Source organism: Adiantum capillus-veneris, chromosome 14 (genome assembly GCF_014529385.1).
Source record: "Adiantum capillus-veneris isolate H3 chromosome 14, ASM1452938v2, whole genome shotgun sequence".
In the NCBI taxonomy this organism is placed as follows: Eukaryota; Viridiplantae; Streptophyta; class Polypodiopsida; order Polypodiales; family Pteridaceae; genus Adiantum; species Adiantum capillus-veneris.
Genome location: NC_140944.1, coordinates 110,860,024 through 110,880,876, shown reverse-complemented (window position 1 = coordinate 110,880,876; position 20,853 = coordinate 110,860,024). Strand labels below are relative to the sequence as shown.

General features: G+C 41.6%; 1 pseudogene; it reads left to right on the top strand.

Moving 5' to 3' along the window:
- Window positions 1–81: 81 nt before the first annotated feature.
- On the top strand, window positions 82–649 carry LOC147442938 (uncharacterized; annotated as a pseudogene).
- The last annotated feature ends 20,204 nt before the right edge of the window (window positions 650–20,853 follow it).

Genomic DNA, 20,853 nt, shown 5'->3' with positions numbered 1-20,853 from the left:
AGAAACCCTTTTAGAACATTTACCTCAAAATCATTTTTTGCTAAGAGTTTGTTTACACGATAGCTCGATTCACTTTCAAGCATGAATACCCCAAAGATCACTGCAAGGGTCCGACCGAGTTTTGTGGATGTTGTAGCGGCTCCTAGCAAGCTCACTCAAATCAGAGAGCTTCAAGCAGACCTTGATCGGGTCATAAAAGAGAATCGTGACCTCAAAGCTCACCTTAGCAAGCTTGAGGCACGCTTTGGCTCCATGGTTCGTCTCGCCACTGAAAATGTAAAAGAAGTTGAAGCAAAGGTAAGTCAATCCCAATCGGCCACCTTTGCCAAAGTACAAACTTGCGTTACAATGGAGTTCCGCGAACATAGACTCCAAGAAGAAAACACCCTCAAGGTCCGCATTGGTGGGCTCCCCTTGCCATGGTGCACCATCGAGGACACTCTCAAAGAAGCGACCAACAAGCTCAATGACATCTTTCAATTAATCAACATCAAACCTGAAATGGTTTCTTGGATCAACGACACACATAGGCAAGTTTCGCTTGAGCATTGGCCTAAGCATTGCCTTCTCACTTTCAAGGACAAAGAGGATAAGATACAATTGCTACGGAAATCTTGACTCCTCAAAGGGACAAAGATTTGATCAATGAGGAGCTGACAACAAATCAACTAAAGCTAAAAAAGAGTGAGCTCAAGAAGATGCATGAAGCCTGCAATCAAGGTAAATGGGTACTATATCGAGGTGGTAAAACCATCATCCAGGAGTTTCGAGCCCCCAAAAAGGCTCTACCCAACCCTCCTTAGGTCTTGTTTCCTTTTTCTTTTTTACCCTGATGATTGGACCGTAACTGATATGTATCTAATGGCTTAACTTAGAAGCAACGAGTCAATGTAATGTTTTTGTGATGGTCTCATAGGTCATATTTGACTTCCATGGATGATAAATCAATAAATCTATCTATCTATTTATCTATGTGTGTGTGTGTGTGTGTGTGTGTGTGTGCATGCACGCATGTGCACGTGTGCACGAGTAATTACTGATCGTGCATTGTCCCGCCTGTGTCGTAATAGCTTGGCCATTTGTTGACCGACTTTTCTTTGGTCCCATCCCTCTCCAAACTCGCATTGTAGCTGTGAAATCACAAACGTTTTGTTGATATCTAGCTAATCTCTGCATTAAAGAAGATAGATTAGAAGAAGGGAATAGTTATAAAACATTTTATACAATAAAATAGATGTGTACGACCAAAGTATGTGGAGTCAAGGAAGCAAATTGCCTATGCGCTGGCGACATCCGAGGCTGCCTTCGATGGGCACAACCTACCTATCCACATCAATGTTGCAGGTCACCATACGAGGCAGTACACGTTTGTGAAGGTCTTTAGTGGTCAAAACCTAGTCTTTTCAAGGATGTGGCAGAGACGTGGGACCCGGACCGAAAGGGTTTTGGTGTTGACATTGGCGTCGGCATTGGGATCGGAGAAGGTCTTGAGGCCGTAGAGGTATGCCATCAAACTCATTAAGAAGGGAGGCTATGCACATAAATCAACAAAAAGATAATTAAATCATTTATAATGGAAATATTATACTTACATTTTGGGTAATTAATGTAATATTTTATTATGGTTTCAATAAAGTGTTTTGTATTAAAATGAGTTCACTACATTTATGTCCAAAGAAAGAGCAAATCTAGATGCACTTGGACTAAATAATGTTGAGAGGAAGACAAGACTCGACAAGGCCACAAAGGTAGAAGAGGAACGGTTGAAAGATAGTGGATACAAGTACCTATCAATAGCCAATCTTCTTTGTGATAAAAACTAATATCTAATTCTCCCAAATGATTTTCTCATGTTAAATTGATCATTTAATATGGAGAGGTGCCAGGGGAGTAAAAGCTAGAATATTGGTAAGGCTACCAGACAGGTCTCAATAGGGATTCAAAGGAGGAAAAATAGGGATCCAAAGGGGGACAACCTGCAAAAGAGCAATGTGCATCAATGGAGCTTAAAAGACCTAAGGTTTAGCTTCATTAAGACTTCCATAGGCTAAGGTTCCAAAATTTTAATTAGAAATCCAAATGGTCAAAACTGGGAAAATTGGATGGTGGTGGGAAGACTCAAAAGTCTTCCCACATCCCTATCAAGGAGGGGGAGAGCCCTAAGAGTAGGGGAGGAGAGATAAACACACACACACACTCCAAAGCTTCCCCCAAAGGGAATACTGGACACATAGAAGACTCCTAGCCCAGTTTCCCCCAATCTTCCCTCAAATCCTATTGGATGGCCATAGAGGTGGACCAATGAGAATTAGGCCATAGTAAAATTATTCTAAGTAGTTTTAAGATGCTTGATAAAAGAACCAATAGAAATTAAGCTCCCTAGAAGACTATTGGACAATCTACCAAGGGGTCCAACGAGCATCAAGCAGCCCAATGGCTTGCCTGATTCCTATTGTCCAGAAGACCAAAAGGTCCCATGAGAGTTTAATAAAATATTTTAATTACCTAAATCTCTCACAAAAGGGGAAAGGGGGCACATGTCACAAGGCTATCAATTATGCTTCTAGTTTGTGATTCGCTAAGCTTTGCAGGAACCAATGGGAGGCCAACAAGAGTAATTGGCAAGAGGGGTTGACCAAGAAGAGAGAGAGGGTTGCATTTTTTACCAACACATTGTTATACACACACACACACACACACACACACATATATATAACTCATGTGTGCAAGAAGAACTCCATCTCCTTCTCCAAGCATAGAAGTAGAGGCCTACACCAACAACTCTTGGCTATAGAATGCAAATCCAACCAAGAGCCAAGCTTCAATGGCATGCTCATCTCTTCTACCATGCTAGTTACTAAGCTAAGCTATGCTATTAGAGTGATTATGTGAGGAGAATACTTATTTCTCGTAAGATACATCTTCTTCCTCTCAATCATCCTCATTCCCTGCTAGCTCTCACCATTTTTGAAGGTGTGTGAGGTCTTGGGACTGAGGCTAGGGACACTAAGTGTGTTTTGCAAGAATAATTTGGTGCATGAAGCTTCCATCTTCATTGCACCAACACGTTTTGTCAAGGAACACAAGAATTTTATTGTACAAAAGTCTCCTTTGATGGGACAAACTATAATACAAAGCCTTTATGGAGGGGGGTTTCCAGCTCCATGTAAATCCGATCCTCAAATGTTGTCAATTGTTCTATTTCTCTTTTTTTTCAAGTATTGTCTATGCCAAGCTAGCTAGGTGTAAATTGCTATGTTGCTTTCTCAAATTAAGTACTCTCTCTATGATCATTAGGAACTTGTTCTTAAGGAAATTCTCACTATGTTATCAATATTTGCTACACACAAGTTACTAGTGCATTAAATGTTACATCGGTATCAAAGCTATCGGTTTCTCTTTTCTTGCTCAAGAAGAGAGGTCCTCAAGCTTGCTTGGTGTTATTAATTGAAAAATAGTAATTAGCATAGGGATTTTTCTTTTTTGAAGCATGCATGCTTTATGCAGTTAATGAGGATACCCTCGAGAGCTATGGTCTTAATAGTGGAGTCCTATGGAGCTTTCCTATGGCTTAAAAATTATTGAGCTATTCAAAGCTTGAAGGAACGGGCGCTGTCTTGGCTCTATTGAACCCTCTCTTCTATTACTTGCAAAATTAATAATATTAGAGCCTCGGGTATAGATGCTTGAGTGCTTATCTTTGAAGGTAAAGAGGAGTGGAAACTAGGGCTTGAAGTGCCAAAGTACAAGTAAAAATTTACACCTAACATTTTCTAGTATGGTTGACAAGGGAAAAGAGATTGAAATGAATGTTGATAGCTTTGATTTTGCTAATGAAAGAGCAACTAATGATGCCTCTATGCTTGTAAACTATCTTGTTTCTAGGCTTCAACAAGCCCTGGGCAATCCATCCCTCCAAGATGAAGTGCTATAGTAGTTGCGCACCCATGGTATTCTCCAAACTCCCCACCAAGAAGAGAGAGTACCTAGGAAAGCTCTTGGTGAGACTTGCAAAATAGGACTCTCTCCAATAAGGGAAGAAAAGGAGGATCCGTATGAAGGGCTCAAAAACTTACTACTCAATGAGGTATCTCCCTCCCAAAGGAGAACCCATGCTTTAACAGTAGATGCCCCACCAAAAGAGCAAGAAAGAAGCAAGTCTCTTGCCACCTCGATAGAGATGGCTCCATGAAGACGGTGGGCAAAATGCTCTCCAACACCCCCTAAATAAAGAAGACTATTACATACTTCTCTTCACCATAATTCAAAGAGGTAAGAGAGAAAACAAGAGAAGAAAGAGGTCACCCTCTTCTCCATCTTCTTCTTCTGAAGAAAGTGATGGTGCAGACAAGGATGAACAAGAGAAGAAAAAGGCGAGAAAGAGGTCACCCTCTTCTCCATCCTCTTCATACTCTTCCTCTTCTGAAGAAAGTGATGGTGCAGCTCTTGAACCACACAAAAGAAGAGGCCATAGGAAATCCTATGCCGCCTAGAAAAGGTCTTCCAAGCTCAAAAAGTTCAAAGAGGGAGGAAACAACATCTCTTTCCTTACTTACAATGGCACCTTTGGTGCTACAGACAAATTCTTGGCCTTTATCCAGCAATTCAATGCCGAGTTTGAAGATGAAGGCTTCACGGAGTCCTCTAAGCTACATCATGTAGCTATGTATTTTCAAAAGTTCGCCAGGCAATGGTGGTCTAGCCTAGGAGCAAATGATGAAGCTCCATGAACATGGAAATGTTTAAGAGCTTCCATCATGAAGCAGTTTTTGGCTACCAATGCCAAAGACAAAGTACTCACCAAATGGTGAGTCTTGAAGCTCTCCCTACAAATCTATTCACAAATCGTAGACAAGTTTTGGGATTTACATCTCAAAGCAACTATCTACAAAAATACGGATTTTGGATAGAAAAAATAACAATTTTGTGCAGGTTTATTTGAGGATATGGCGGAGTATGTTAACTCCTAAAGGCCACACACCAAATCTGCGGTCATACACCATACCATGGTGGCTTCAAGAATCAACTTCCAACAAGGGGCTAAGAGAAATTAAGCCCATGGAAAACAAGGACCATAATGGACCTAAGGGGAAGGAAAACGTCCAAAAGTCTCCCAAAAGCAGCGCCAACAACAACAAAGACAAGGAGAAGGGAGTTTATAAAGGCAAAAATAAACTCTCTCCTGTAGAGCTAGAGTGTTATCAAAAAGATAACTGTTGTTTCAAGTGCGGGGAGCAAGGGCATGCCTATCGTTCTTTCCCCCACAAGCATACACGTAATTAGTCTCCTAGAGCTACCTTGGTCAAAATTCAAGAAGAGGATGCTCATCACAAAGGATCTCCTCTATGTCATGCTTGGGGAAAGGTAAGAGAACATGATGCTTTCATTCTATTTGACCCTGGTTCTACTATCAATTTCATATCCACAGAGCTGGCCACCAAGCTAGATATCCAAGCCTATGAGATGGGAGATGACCTACCTACCAATGGTGCATTCAACGCCCAAGGGGCAAGAAGCCTCAGTCACTCCCTTGATTGGGAAATTGAGGCTCCATGTCCAAATCTATGTGTACAAGGAGGATTTCTTCATCTCTCCTCTCAAGCATGAGGATGTAATTCTAGGGGAGCCATGGTTTGATCGCATGGCTTACAATGTTAAATTCCCCGAAAGGAAAATCTAGTTTAGGTTCAGAGAAAAAGATATGTACATAGATGCTAAGGAGTTCCCATTATACATAAGCAAGATTTCAATAAGTCAATAAAGAGATCTATTTCCATGTGCATGATTTTTGTTAAAGATTTTCAAAATTAAGCTAATGTTTTAGCAAAAGAAGATATAACCAATCAAAATAAATTAGATTTATCCAAGTTCCTCAAGGGATTCCAAGATGTTTTTATTGACGACATCCCTTGTGAGCTATCTCCCAAACGAGGGGATGGCGATCATGCAGTTGAACTTCTTTCAAGAAGCTCACCACCTAATAAACCTCCTTATCAAGTTTCCCAAGCTCAACAAGAGGAGATTATGCGGCAAGTCCATGAGTTGGTTGAGAAAGGCATGGTTAGGCCTACCTCATCTCCATTTTGTTCACCTGTGTTATTTGTGCAAAAGAAACATGGCACATATCATATGTGTGTCAACTATAGATCACTAAATAGGATCACTATCAAGAATAGGTTTCATGTTCCACGGGTAGAAGACCTATTTAATAAGCTACAAGGGTCACCTACTTCAATAGGATTGACCTAAAAAGTGGCTACCATCAAATAAGGATAGTTGATCAAGACATTGTAAAGACCGCATTTTGTCTTTTTTACGAGTACATTGTCATGCCTTTTGGCTTGACCAATGCACCAACCACATTTAATCGCCTGATGGAAGCTATTCAGGCCTCACCAAAACTTTACGGGAGTGTTCTTTGATGATATAATCATCTACTCTAATTCATTAGAGGAACACAAGAAACACCTCCAGGTAATATTTCAAGTTTTATGAGAGAATAAACTTTATATTAATTAAAAGAAAAATGAATTTTTTCTTACAAGAGATTCAGTATTTAGGTCACATTATCTCACAAGATGGCCTAATTCAAGGAATCTGCATGAACTAAGAAGCTTTATAGGCATGTGTGCATACTATAGATGCTTCATAGAAAAGTTCTCACAAATCGCAGGACCATTACATGACCTAACAAAGAAAAATATTAGGTATATATGATCCACCAAGGAGAAATATGCTTTCAAAAAGCTTAAAGAGAAGCTTATCTCTCAACATGTGCTTACACTGCCGGATCTCTCAAAGCCATTTGAGGTCCAATGTGACACTTGTGGTGATTGCCTTGGAGCTGTTCTACTTCAAGAAGGGCATGTCATAGCCTACAGAAGTCAAACTCTCAACCTTGTTGAGCAAGCTCTGGGCATATATGAAAAGGAACTCTTAGCAGTTCTACATGCTCTAGACTCGTGGAAGCAGTATTTATTGGGGACTCCTTTCATTCTACAAACGCATCACCAAAGCCTTAAGTACTTCATGACGCATACCAAGCTCTTCGACAAACAAATGAGGTGGGAAAATTTTCTTTTGCAATTTCATTTTTATATTGCTCACATTGCTGGCAAGCATAATCAACTGGCTAATGCACTCTCAAGATGACCAAGGGTAAATGCGGTATCCATAGAAACTCACAATGATCTATCTTCTATGATAGATGAGTATGCTGTTGATCCCAATTTTAGAGATGTGATTTCAGCCCTTGCACTAGGGAGGAAGGAAGAACCATTTACCCTACAATATGGTTATCTTCTCTATGGGAATAGACTATGCGTTACTAACTCACTACATGAGAAAGTAATGTATGAAGCTCATGCTCCTCCTTATTTGGGGCATAGAGGGATTCAATCTATCCTAAAAGGGATAGAAACATACTTCTATTGGCCTACCATGAAAGCAAACATACAAGAGTATGTTTCAAAATGTGCGGTATGCCAAAAGACGAAGTTTGATAGAGGGAAGCAACTTGGATTGCTTCAACCTTTTCCAATCCCTAATTCACCATGGGAGAGCATATCCATGGATTTTATCTTTGGATTTCCCAATTCTATCCATGGGAATACATGAATATGGACGATAATAGACAGGTTTAACAAACAAGCACATTTCATACCTGTCAAAAAGACTATTAAGGCCCATCGAATGGAAACCCTCTTTATATCACAAATCTTCAAGTACCATGGCTTGCCAATTTCTATAGTGTTGGATAGAGATCCTAGAATGACCATTAATTTTTGGAAGGCTCTCTTTGAGAATTTAGGTACAAGGCTAAACTTCTCTTTGGCATATCATCCCCATAATGGATGGCAAAAGTGAAATAGCTAATCTAACAATTCTTGATCTACTAAAAGCTTATGTCACAGAAGTAGATCAGAAGAATCAATGGGAGAAGTACTTACCTTTAGTGGAGTATGCTTACAAAAATTCCATAGGCTAAGGTCCTAAGATTTTAGTCAAAAAGTCCAAATGGTCAAAGCTGGGAAAATTGGATGGTGCTGGGAAGACTCAAAAGTGTTTCCACATCCCTATCAAGGAGGGGGCGATCCCTAAGAGTAGGGGAGGATAGATAAACACACACACACACACTCCAAAGCTTCCCCCAAAGGGAATATTGGACACATGGAAGACACCTAGCCCAGTTGCCCCCAATCTTCCCTCAAATCCTATCTGATGGCCATAGAGGTGGACCTATGAGAATTGGGCTAGAGTAAAATTAGTCTAATTAATTTTAAAATGCTTGATAAAAGAACCAATAGAACTTAAGCTCCCTAGAAGACTATTGGATAGTCCAATCAGTATCAAGCAGCCCAATGGCTTGTGTGATTCCTATTGGCCAGAAGACTAAAAGGTCCAATGAGAGTTTAATAAATTATTTTATGGGAGACCAGTAAGAGTAATTGGCAAGAGGGGTCGACCAAGAAGAGAGAGAGGATTGCATTTTTTACCAACACATTGTTACACACACACACACACACACACACAATTCATGCATGCAAGAAGAACTCCATCTCCTTCTCCAAGCATTCAAAAGTAGAGGCCTACACCAACAACTATTGGCTATGGAATGCAAATCCAACCAAGAGACAAGCTTCAATCACTACAACAAAAATAGGTGTTATCGACGCATATATCGACGCTGCCCGTCGCTATATGCGTCGCTATACACGTCGCTGTGAAACCAGTCGCTATTAGCGACGCGGATAGCGACGCTCATAGCGACGGGCATAGCGACGCATATAGCGACGACCATAGCAGAAAAAAAAATTCTTGGGAAGAGGGCATGTAGCCTGGCCTGTGCCCAGTTAAAAGATGGACACAGCCACAGCCAGACTTCCTGCCCTCTGTCCAAGAAAGCGAGCAGCACCAAAATATCAACCATGCTCCCGCGCGCAAAAATTTCGGCAGAGTTCCCTTTTTTTTTACATAAACTTTTCAAAAAAAACCATATCATGTATACGCCTCCTACATGCTATCCATGTAGGATCTCACATGAGATTTAAGGCCAATGAAAGACAACCGTACCAACTGAAAAGCATAGTCATAACTTAAAAGCATAACCATAACGAACCATAACCATAACTTAAAAGCATAACCATAACGAACCATAACCATAACTTAAAACCATAACCGGCTATAACCACTTTGATCAAAATCATAATGCAGATAACCATAACCATAAACAAAATTAACAATAACCATAAGCATAACCAGAAAGAGAAACAATAACTGTCTATACAATGACAATGACAATAATCATAACCATAAGGGAAACAATAACTGTCCGAACACTAACTGTTTGTACAAAAAAGAGACACAGAAGCGTGTCTGTGTCTCACAAAGCATATAGATGAAATCTGGTCCACTAATGACTAGGCGTCGCAACCTGCACATAGGACAACTCACAAAATTAGTATTGATATTACTTCACATATACTGACTTAATTAAATCAACTCACACATATTAACGTCTCACCTCAAGCGATCAGCGACACTATAAGGCCTCCCAGTCTACAGGCTCTCCTGAAGCTTCAAGATCATTCAGTAATTCATAGATACCTCTGCAATATCCATCTGACTCCTCCTCACGTGATGGAGCTCGATGCATCGCAAGATTCTGCGTTTATACAAAAATCAAAGTAATAAGAATACATGATTCATCGCGTTTTAAAAAACGCCATAGTTAAGATTGGATTAGAAACTCACAAACTCATAGCGAAAGGTGTCGAAGCCTCCGCTGCCAAGATGAGATGTCCCCCTAGTCATCTGTCGTACCTGCACGGCCTCACGTTGCTGTCTGAACCGCGTGACCGCTGTCCGCTCATCCTCCCCGATCTGCAGCCACGTCTCGTGTGGGATGCCCGAAGGCTTCGGCGAGCCGGTCCTGAAAGCCTTCCAAGATGCATCTCGTCGATGTTTGATGGTGTCCCGTGCAACACCCTTGATCCACCGCGCCGAAACAACAGAAGAACCCAGAGCAGGTTGGTACTCTCTCAGGATGGTCTCCACTATGTAAGTGACTTTTTCCTTGTCTTGCTGATCCCAAGACGTCAGAATGCTGGTCGAAAACTGCAGCTCCACGAGCTGGAGAATCCGCTGTCGCATCTCAATCACGACTCTATCCATGTCAACAGAACCATCTCCCCGTATAGTATAGAGCTTGGAGGCACTAGGATCGTGTGCCCCCCAAGGTGTCCAAGGTGTGCCAAGAGGTTTGTCGAGAGGTGTGCCTGGGTAAGACGGGGGTCGTGAGCGAGGAGGGGTCGAAGCATCTGTGGACCCTCCTCCATAGCAACCACCACCTCCACTTAACAATCGCCGAGATCAGCGAGTGCGCCTATGCTGCGGAGATGAGGACGTACCCGCCTCTGCCCCACCCCTAGGTGTCGAAGCGGCCGTGATGGGAGAAGAAGGCGTCGTACCCATAGGCGTCCTGAACCCCGTAGGTGTCCCCCCCTAAGGCGTCAGTCCCTCAGGTGTGAAGCCTGGAGGCGTAGTACCCGTGCCTTTGGCTACCCAGTACTGAGAAGCCTCTGCCATCTGAGCAGGCGTCATCCGTGTAACGAAGCCCATGAATGCATCTGCACTCATGGAAGCGGGATCTGGAATCTCGTCTGCCATACTAAAGTCCTGCACAAAGAAAGTAAAATAAAGCGTCAGAACACAGTTGTTTAAATTAACTTTAAGCTTAATTTTAAATCAAAGTCTTCACACAAACACTTACAGGCCTAGGCCTCGACGAGTGAGGCATCATCGATAAGATCTTGCACCGTATCATCGTCTATCTCTAATTGCAAACATAACTCTGCCCCAACTCGTTCTGGCAGATTGTCTTCATCCATTGCATCTTCATCTACAAGTGTCAATTTTGGCTCGTCTACGTCATCCCTCGTATATCTGTCAGCTTCCTCTACCATACCTTCGTCCATCTCATCTAATGTCACAGTAGTATGAACGTCGTCTGACTGACTTTCCTCCAGGAGATCTTGCCCTTCAAATACTTGTTTATTTCTTGAAGCAACCTGAACCACAAAACACCATTGTCACTCTCAAAGGTCCGGTACAAAGAACACTTGCTCGCAATGTTTGGGGAGAGAAAATGTATCGAACAAAACCCTTAAGTGTTTTCATGAACCGCTCTAGAAAGCCACTGCAACCTCATCTACTACATGGACGAGCAAGTGCATTTGGATAGTTAGGCAGCTCGTGGGTAGATACTTCTCAATCATACAAACTGCCCCAATGGAGTTAGCCCTTGCGACTGCAATAGATTCCTCCAGTATCTCCTTGGAAGAGATCCACCGCACTAGCTCTGAAATCTTGTATATGCAGGTCTGCACTTCCTCCGTTAAACACCCCTTGATCGCAATTGGAAGAATGAATTGCAAGAACTTATGCCAGTCGTGCGATTTCAACCCTGACAGTTGATCGTCACGGGTGAATGCTATCTTGAAACATCGCATATATCCTGTTGGCGTCCTAAACTCTGAAATCACCCTTTTCACTTGTCGCTCTTCGTTTTTTAGCAATACCCATGGCACTCTTGGAAGTTTTGTTTGACCAGCTGCATTGGAGAAAGGCCATAGCTCTGGCATCTTTCCAAACGATTGCAAATCATCTCGTGAAGATCGATTGTCTTTCATTCCCATGATTGTCTTCCAGAGGAGCTCTCCCACATTCTTGAATATATGCATTGGATCCAGCAAATGGTTAATTAGTAGATCACCCCAGTACGGCAACGTATGAAGAATGGACAAACGTTTCATTCCTGGAAGAGGTTGCCCCTCATGTTGCTCCCATCGGCGACGCCACTCTTGTACATGCATAGGACGACATTCGAAAAATCTCTTTTGTAAATTATGTACCTAAACAAAGCAGTGACGCTTGCATCTGACCACCTGTACACTGTCTGAAGATTCAAAAACGCCAAACAAGTACAAAGCACAGATATTTTGGCGCCTTCATAGATTGGTTGACGTGCCAACTTCCTCAACATGTCTTCAGGAGATAGGCACACGGCTTCTGGTGCTGTTTCGTTCGCGTTCTCCTCGCTTGTCTGGAAGAAGGCATCCAGCATCTCCTCCATGCCGTCGTCTTCTGTCTGCAAGCCCTTTTCTGCTTCCATCCGTGGCTCTATATTGGTCGGACCTTCAGGCATAATCTTTTTTCTCTCTCTCTCAAATGTAGGTGCTATGTCGTGGAAATCAATGCCCGTTTCGTAGGAGTCGTATCGCAGATTCTCTACGGTTTCTCTAGCAAACTCTCCGTACTTGTGCACATGCTCATTACATATCCTACGCTTGCGCAGGATTTGATACTTGCAGAGCGTGCACGAGCATGCAATCTTTTCCTCCATGTTAGTTGATGACGTTGCCATCTACAATGATTATGAATGTTGTTTTAATATATATATATATATACTCCTCACAATGTAAACTACCTCGCATTCTCTAGTCTTGCCCAATATCCGTACACCTCGGTCCAGAGGTGTACGGAGATCAGGACCACCGGGTCAAAATCTCGTCTTTATTGGTCAAATCCTATATGGGTAGACACATACATGCACTCCCAGGTGTACATGGCAATGCATGTAGCAGACAAAACCCCTTTGCCTCTTTTAGTTCCATAGTTTCTTCTCTGTCTATGAACCCACCTGCCTCCATTCCGAGGTAGCCTGTCAGAGAAAGCTTTCCAATGCCGCACTTGATGAAAGCACAAGCCATGGAAGTTCTCAGCCCAATGAAAGTTTTCTACCTGATTGTAAACCGGACGGGGCCTCCATGTCCAAGCCAGAAGATAATGTGGAGATGGATGAGCAACTTGAGAAAGATTCAGAAGCCTTGCATGGTTCTTGCTCAAAAAAGCGATCTCGATCTCTCTTTCTCTCTCGATCTCACTCTCGCTATCTCTCTTTCTCTCGATCTCACTCTCACTATCTCTCTTTCTCTCTCTATTTCCTTATTTTCCTATCTCTCTCTCTGTCTCTCTCTTCACTTCCCTACCTCTCTCTCTCTCTCTCTCTCTCTCTCTCTCTCTCTCTCTCTCTCTCTCTCTATATATATATATATATATATATATATATATATATATATATATATATATATATATATATATAACTCTCTTTATCTATCTCTCTATTTCCTCTCTCTCTCTCTCTCTCTCTCTCTCTCTCTCTCTCTCTCTCTCTCTCTCTCTCTCTTTGATTACCTACACACACACACATTTCTCTCTCTCTCTCTCTCTCTCTCTCTCTCTCTCTCTCTCTCTCTCTCTCTCTCTATTTCCTACACACACACACACACCTCTCTCTCTCTCTCTCTTTCCTACACACACACGCACCGCTCTCTCTCTCTCTCTTTTCTCTCTCTCTCTCTCTCTCTCTCTCTCTCTCTCTCTCTCTCTCTCTCTCTTTCTTACACACACACACACACACACCTCTCTCTCTCACTCTTTCCTACACACACACACACACACACACACCGCTCTCTCTCTCTCTCTCTCTCTCTCTCTCTCTCTCTCTCTCTCTCTCTCTCTCTCTCTCTCTCTCTCTCTCTCTCTCTCTCTCTCTCTCTCTCTGTCTCTCTCTCTTTCCTACACACACACACACACACACACATGATGTAGAGAGAGAGAGAGAGGGGTTGGGGGGGGGGGGGGGGGGGGGGGGGGGGGGGTGGCATAATACCTGCGCAGCAGGTGGAGGCCAAGATTTGAGCAGAGCGCAGGCAAAAATGGCCCCTGCTGCTCGCGGGTTTCTCTTTTTTCCGCCAATTTTTTTTGTGTCTCTATACGCGTCGATATACGCGTCGCTATAGGCGTCGATATACGCGTGGAAAGTAAAGCCTTTCCACGCGTATATCGACGTACATATCGACGCATATAGAGACGCCCGCTAATTTCGTCGATATACGCGCGTCGATATCTCCATGTTGTGTTGTAGTGAATGGCATGCACATCTCCTCTACCATGCTAATTACTAAGCTAAGTTATGCTATTAGAGTGATTATGTGAGGAGAATACTTGTTTCTCGTAAGATACATCTTCTTCCTCTCAATCATCCTCATTCCCTGCTAGCTCTCACCATTTTTTAAGGTGTGTGAGGTCTTGGGACTGAGGCTAGGGACACTAGGTTTTTTTTTCAAGCATAATTTGGTGCATGCGCTTCCATCTTCGTTGCACCAACACGTTTTGTCAAGGAACACAAGAATTGTATTGTACAAAAGTCTCCTTTGATGGTAGAAGCTCTAATACAAAGCCTTTATGGAGGGGGGACCAGCTCCATGTAAATCCGGTCCTCAATTGTTGTCAATTGTTCTATTTCTCTCTCTTTTCAAATATTGTCTATGCCAAGCTAGCTAGGTGCAAATTGCTATTTTGGTTTCTCAAATTAAGTACTCTCTCTATGCTCATTAGGAACTTGTCCTTAATGAAATGCTCACTATGTTATCAATTTCAGCTACACACAAGTTACTAGTGCATTAAATGTTACACTCTTAATGGTGATGAGTTCTTCAAGCTTCTTTTTAGCATTAAATGGGATGAACGTGGAATGCTAAAGATCACTAGAAATAAGCTCTATTGTTTGACAAGCTCTAAAATCACTCCAAAGAGGTCTTGAAGCTATTAGTTTCTCATTTATAATTATGTTCATTACATTTCATTTTTCTATATGATTAAGTGATATGTTGCTCTTATTTATTGTAGAAAGAAGATCATTTTGCACCTCATGAGTCTCATTAAGTCTAAGGATCCACAATATCTTCATTTTAGTGAGACTAATAGCTTTTTAGAAGTTACATGAAAAAGGAAACTTATTGAGCTCACTTGCATGGGGAGGCTACACTTATGATTGAAAGGCTACAAGTAGAAGGTTCACAACTTCCAAATTCTTTTGACCTATTCTACAAGATGAGCATGAAGAATCATATTTTGTAGGTAGACATTTGACCATTGTTTTTAATAGAATATAGAAATGTTTTAATTTACACAAGATCAACTTGAGTTGTTTTTTATTGTTACTATGTATGTACGCCTTTTTTTATATAATGGATGCGGTGAAGTCTTCTGACTCTAGTGAGAAGATGCCGGAGCTTGTGTTGTCGGCTAAGAGAGTGACTTACAGGTTTGCATCCTTCACTTGTACTCGTTGCAAAAACATAGTATTTCATTTTTTTGCCATGGTTTAGTGATAGTGGGTCATTTTGAGCATGATGAAATATCATTTTGTGTTTACAAAAAATCCTTAAGTTCCATGTGGAATCCCGATATGGGGTGGATGGTTTTTTTGACAATAAGGTTGTGTATAATGTCTATGTTGACAACCCTTAAATCCCTTGTGGGAGCCCAAGATAGGGTTTATGGCTTATTTTGAAAAAAATGTTCTACATACAAAGGAGACTCTAGCGTTTTTTTTTTTTTGGATACATGTCATTTATTATACCATTGCGTGTATGTGCTTTTAAAGGTGGATGCTACTCTAAAAATTGTGTAGATTGGTTATGCAATGCGTTGAGGTGCATAAATTGAATGAAGCCCCATTATTCACTAGAGAGTGGATTAATGTGTGTGATAAGAATACAATGTTCTCTCCCTCTTTGCTTGAAAGGAATCTAGCAACATGGGAGGCCAATGTTTGTCCTTGGTGGTTGGATTATCCACTAGGAGTTATTCCAAAGCAAGAGTTTGAATTACAGAAGAGTAAATACTTTAACACTTGTGGCTCTTTGCTTTTAAGAATGTATATGTCTTACTTTAGTGCTAATGTATGTGATATTGTGCTATATGGTTGTTGATTGAAGGGTTTCAAAATGAGAGTGATAAGTACATACAAGAGACACAAGAAGAGTCTCTCCCTGCCATTTCTCATGGAGTTACTCAAAAAACCATTGGGAGTGGCTCTCAAGGTACTCCAATAGCAATCAATGCACTCAAGAAGGGTAAAGGGAAAATAAGGATACCCACTCCTTCTTCAATGCCTCCCATTGTGCCATCTATGGAGCCCGGCATGTTCTCTTTGGTAGCCACTATACCCTATACGGTACCCTCTTCTAATGTGTCCACTACATCCTCATTGGTGCACACTACTTTGTTTGATGCAGAGTCTTCATCTGGGAGAGAGGTTTGGGAGAGAATGCCAATCACACAATCTGTTGGTAAGTTTAAGATAAGTGTTGAAAAATTTATCTTCCATATTTTCTAATTCAAAACTAATTTCGATAATGCTTGCAGGAGGGTTCCATTATCAAACCATTGTAGATGTTTTTCTTGTGATATATCACAAATTGATAAGTTTACCCTTGATAGGTAGATTTGGATAATGGTTACTTATTTGCATTTTCTTCTTGCATTGTTCTATGATTTTGAACATGATTCATGTTTGGCTTTCTTGTAGCATCAATAAATTTTTTGCAACACATGTTAAGGAAACTCTATTCTAGCAGTATACATCTTGATGTTTTGATTTATGTTTTATGTACATGGCCGCCGTATGACATTGACATGGAATTTTGGTATGCTCCATACATTTCATTTGGATGTTTCATTTGTGTTTATTTTGTACATGATGGCCACATGATATTCTAGTGACTTTGATTGGAGCTTTCCTCTGTAGTTAGATTATGTTGACACTATTGAGAATGTGTTGAATTTTGTGAGATAACATAATTGTTAAAGTGATGGAAATGAGAGTATGTGAAGGAAATCCCACGGGGGAGCCCAAGAAGGGTGTACGGTTTTTTGTATGAAGAGGTCTCCATACAAAGGCGACTGTGGAAAATTTTTTAAGATTCACATTTTATATACAAGCTCAGAAATACATACAAATGGTGATTTTTATAAAGTTGCATTCTAAGCATAAACATGCTTCCATATTTCTTAAAAGTGTTAAGTAGTTGAAGGATTGTACTATGAGGTTTTGAGTTTTCCACGACACAATGATACTTAAAGATATCATCAATGTAAAATCAGGGTTCAAAAGCGCAAAAAAATAGTTTTAATTGTAAAAGCTCAAAACTAAAATCTCGCAAAAGTAAAATCCCCCTTTCTGCCCACCCTCTGATTCTCTAGGATGTCCTCCCCTTCCCATGGTGGATGCTCATCAATGGACGTGTCCGTCTCTGTGCATTTGAGGTTGGTTAGCTCTTTTGGTTGCCAATTAGCACGCATCTTTTGCCTTTTGTGCACCTCATTGGTCTTTGAAATCTTCTCTGTAGTTAATTTGGTCCTTGCTATCTAGTAAGTGTATTTGGGTATGTCCTTAGAGCTTGTGGTATTCGGTGAGGGAAGGAGTTTTTTTGTGTTTGATGGGGGGGTTTTACCTCTTTATATAGGGTGTCCATATAACGGTGGGTTCATATGGTGGAAAAGAGCTGCTAGAAGGATGAGATAATAATATTTTTAAGTACAAAACCACATGAAGTAGAGAACTATTCAAACACAAAGAGCTAAACATATACTTGAACAATTCCGTAAACAATCAAACAATGAAAATACTCGATTCAAAAAACAAGAGGGTTGTGACACAAAAAAATATGTTGTAAAACTCAGATTACATGGACAACATGTGTATCCAAGTGCAATGGATTTTCCATTATCATGAGATTCCAAGTACATATACTACCTCCTAGCCCAGACTTTTGCCAACCTAGTCCTTGATGCTTGCCACATTGCATGTCATGTTGGACCTTGTGAGGATCTCTATCACTTTGAGAAACAAGCATGGGCCAGTTGATGGGCTTCTTTTGCCAACTGCGATGACCTTGCATGTTCAATAGACACTTTGCATCCAAAAGTGCTACGATAAAACCAACTGAATACTTCTTGAAGATACCATGAGCGCACGAAACCCCCTCTATGTCTTTTATTCTTGAAGTAGACACCCCTGGTATGATATTGTGACTTCTCCATACCTTGCGTGCTCCAAATATCCAATGAACCGTTCATGTTCATAAATTATGCACCATTTCCATAGAGGATATGATGTCCATAAAGGCACAACACATCAATGATCAAAACTAAAGCATAGAGCAGACAAAGGCAAAATAGCAAGCACTCACCATATAGTGTGTAACATTTGTTTCACCACATGCTGTGACGATTGCCTTTGTGAACTCCAACACCAAACTTTGGAATTGTTGTCATTACTCATTGTTGTTCTTGCAAGACGTACTATCTACATCATCTTGTTGAATACCGCTCAAACATGATGTCTGTTAAGCACAACACTTGCATTGCTATCATTTTCCATTGTATACTTGCAAAGATCATTCCACAACTCCCATCCACCTTCAAATATTGATGATCCGGCATGTGCACTAATTTCCTTAGGTGGAACCCTCTTCCAAAAGTGCCTTGCCTTCACTCCACTCATGGACACTAGTTGGGCCACTTCTTGAGCTCTTGCATAGTTATTCTGTGCAACAATGGAGATGTTGGTCCCATGACAACTTATAGAATTTAAGAGCCCTTCCACTTTTGAAATAGCATCATGTGACTTCTCCAAAGGGCTCATTGTAAAGGCATAATAAATATGAAGCTATAATAAATGATCAAAGATGCGCATAAAAGCATGAAGTGTGCAAAATTGCACATTTTTTAGAGGGATGTTAATTATAGGGCTCCATTCATTGTCTTTTTTGGCACGATTGGGCTCCTCCAGCATAGGAAATCGTAGCACAAAATGCCTCCACACACATGTAATTTTTGAATTGTCCTCTTCCTCTCTTTCGTCAATTGTTGTGCTTTTGCATACATTACCCTTATAGCCCTTAATGCAAAATGGACAAGGATTCAGAGCTCCAGTCCCTTGTTTGCACCCTAGAATGCACTTGATTGTTTTCAAATCACCACCTAAGTGCCAGTCAACTTCAAACTCCCCTCGGCCATCTACTTGGAGTTTTTCCCCAAGTAGTTGTGCCTTAATGACATCTATTATCCACAAAATGCGTTCAAAAATCCATGCAAGCACTTCATGGGTCTCCTTGTGAACCTCAATAGCACCAAGCCACCATATTTCTTTCTTTGACTGGACATTAAAGGATGGTGCACAATCCTCGTTCATAGCTATACATTTTGCATGAAATAATACCTCGTTCATGAGAGTAATACTCATCCTTTCTAGTCTTCATTTCTTCACAATTTGACACTTGTCTAGCTTGAGCACAAACACCAACTTTGATCCTAGCACTAAAAAATGTCCAAAATAATATACAAAAAAACATTATTTGAAAAAAAAAGACTATGCATTACTGAAGCCTCACCATTATGTGTGGTATACCATAAAAATGTACCATTGCCATTTCAAGCTTTCTCAAATCAACAAAAATATTATTTGACATTGAATAAGGAAATCCCTTCTCCACTTTGTCTACACATACGCTTGGATTGGTATGTTTCCTTACTCCTTTTGATCGCTTCGTAAAGATGGATGAAGGCATTATCACCTCTATGTGCAAATAGCCCCATATTTAAAATCATGTATCCTTGTTTGAATCCTTCTTAGCAAGATTAACCTTAAGTGGTATAGGAAAAACATTCTCAATAATTGATTTGATAGAGGATGAGTTTCTCTCCTCCTTGGCAAAACATGATGTAGTGGAAGACCAAGTGCTTGATGAGCAGTAGGTGGTTGAAGTTGATAAGCAAGTAGAGCTAATCGACATTGAGGGGCCAGTTGAAGAGGAAGAGCTCAATGATTTTGGAATTGAGTGCATGGCAAGTGAAGAGGTAAGCATGGAGCCAAATATGGAGGTGCTTCCAATGCAACAAGTGCGCTCTATGATAGATGGTGTTGATTCCCAATGGGATGTCGATAAGCTATAGGATTTTCTTCAAGAGGATCTATTTTTACATGATTGGGAGATAGGGCATGGTATGTTCAATGCGAGTGATGGTATGGCTGATGATAGTAATGGTGTGTTTGGTTGTGCTAGGCTAGAAGTGGGCACTGTTTTAATGGGTGCTTGGAGCAGTAGAGGTATGCTCTTGGTACTTTGGATGGGCAGTTGTTTGGTTGCCTTGGTGCGGAACTATGTGAGCCTGATTCACGTGGATGGAGAAGGAAAAATTCAAGTGTTTGACCATGGTGATGGACATGTTGTAATGCAGGGGATTGGGAAACCCACTTTAGCAAAGGATGTAGGTGGTAGGATCCAAATTGTGTACATATGGTAGATGTCCTATGTCAGGCCAAGGGCAGGGCCAAGGGCCAGGACGGACATGCGGTCAAGGGGCGCTATCTTTAGAGGCTAGGAATGTCAGGCCAAGGGCAAGGCCAAGGGCTAGGACGGACATGCGGTCAAGGGGCGCTATCTTTAGAGGCTATGAGTCTATAAATAGCACGGTTGGGTGGAGAGTTGCAGAGTCCAATCCCCCGCAGTCTCACATTGGTATCAGAGCCAGGTTGAGAGGAGGAAGGAGGGTGGAGCCATGGCAGGGAAGAAGGCATCTCAAGGCATGTACTCCCTCTCTCCCGGAATCCCTCTCTCTCGATCAAAGAACAGGGCAACCTCTCTCTTCCTTGTCGAGCTTGGAGTAGCACGGGCATGGCCTCTTGCAAGGCGGTTTGCAGTGAAGCTGTGGGAAGCATGACTTCCCTTGGAGAGAACCGGAGAATTGACCGTGTCGGGGCCGAGGCACCCTGCATGTGCAGGCGCCCTTGCTAGGCAAGAAGACAGGGACGCGGGCAAGCCTGCTTCGCAGGTGAGGAGGCCGAAAGACGACCTGCATCATACACTTCATGGAGAGGCTCTACAGGAGCGCACCGCCATCCCAAGGAACTCTCGACACAAGGCCGGGCCAGGGCAAGGC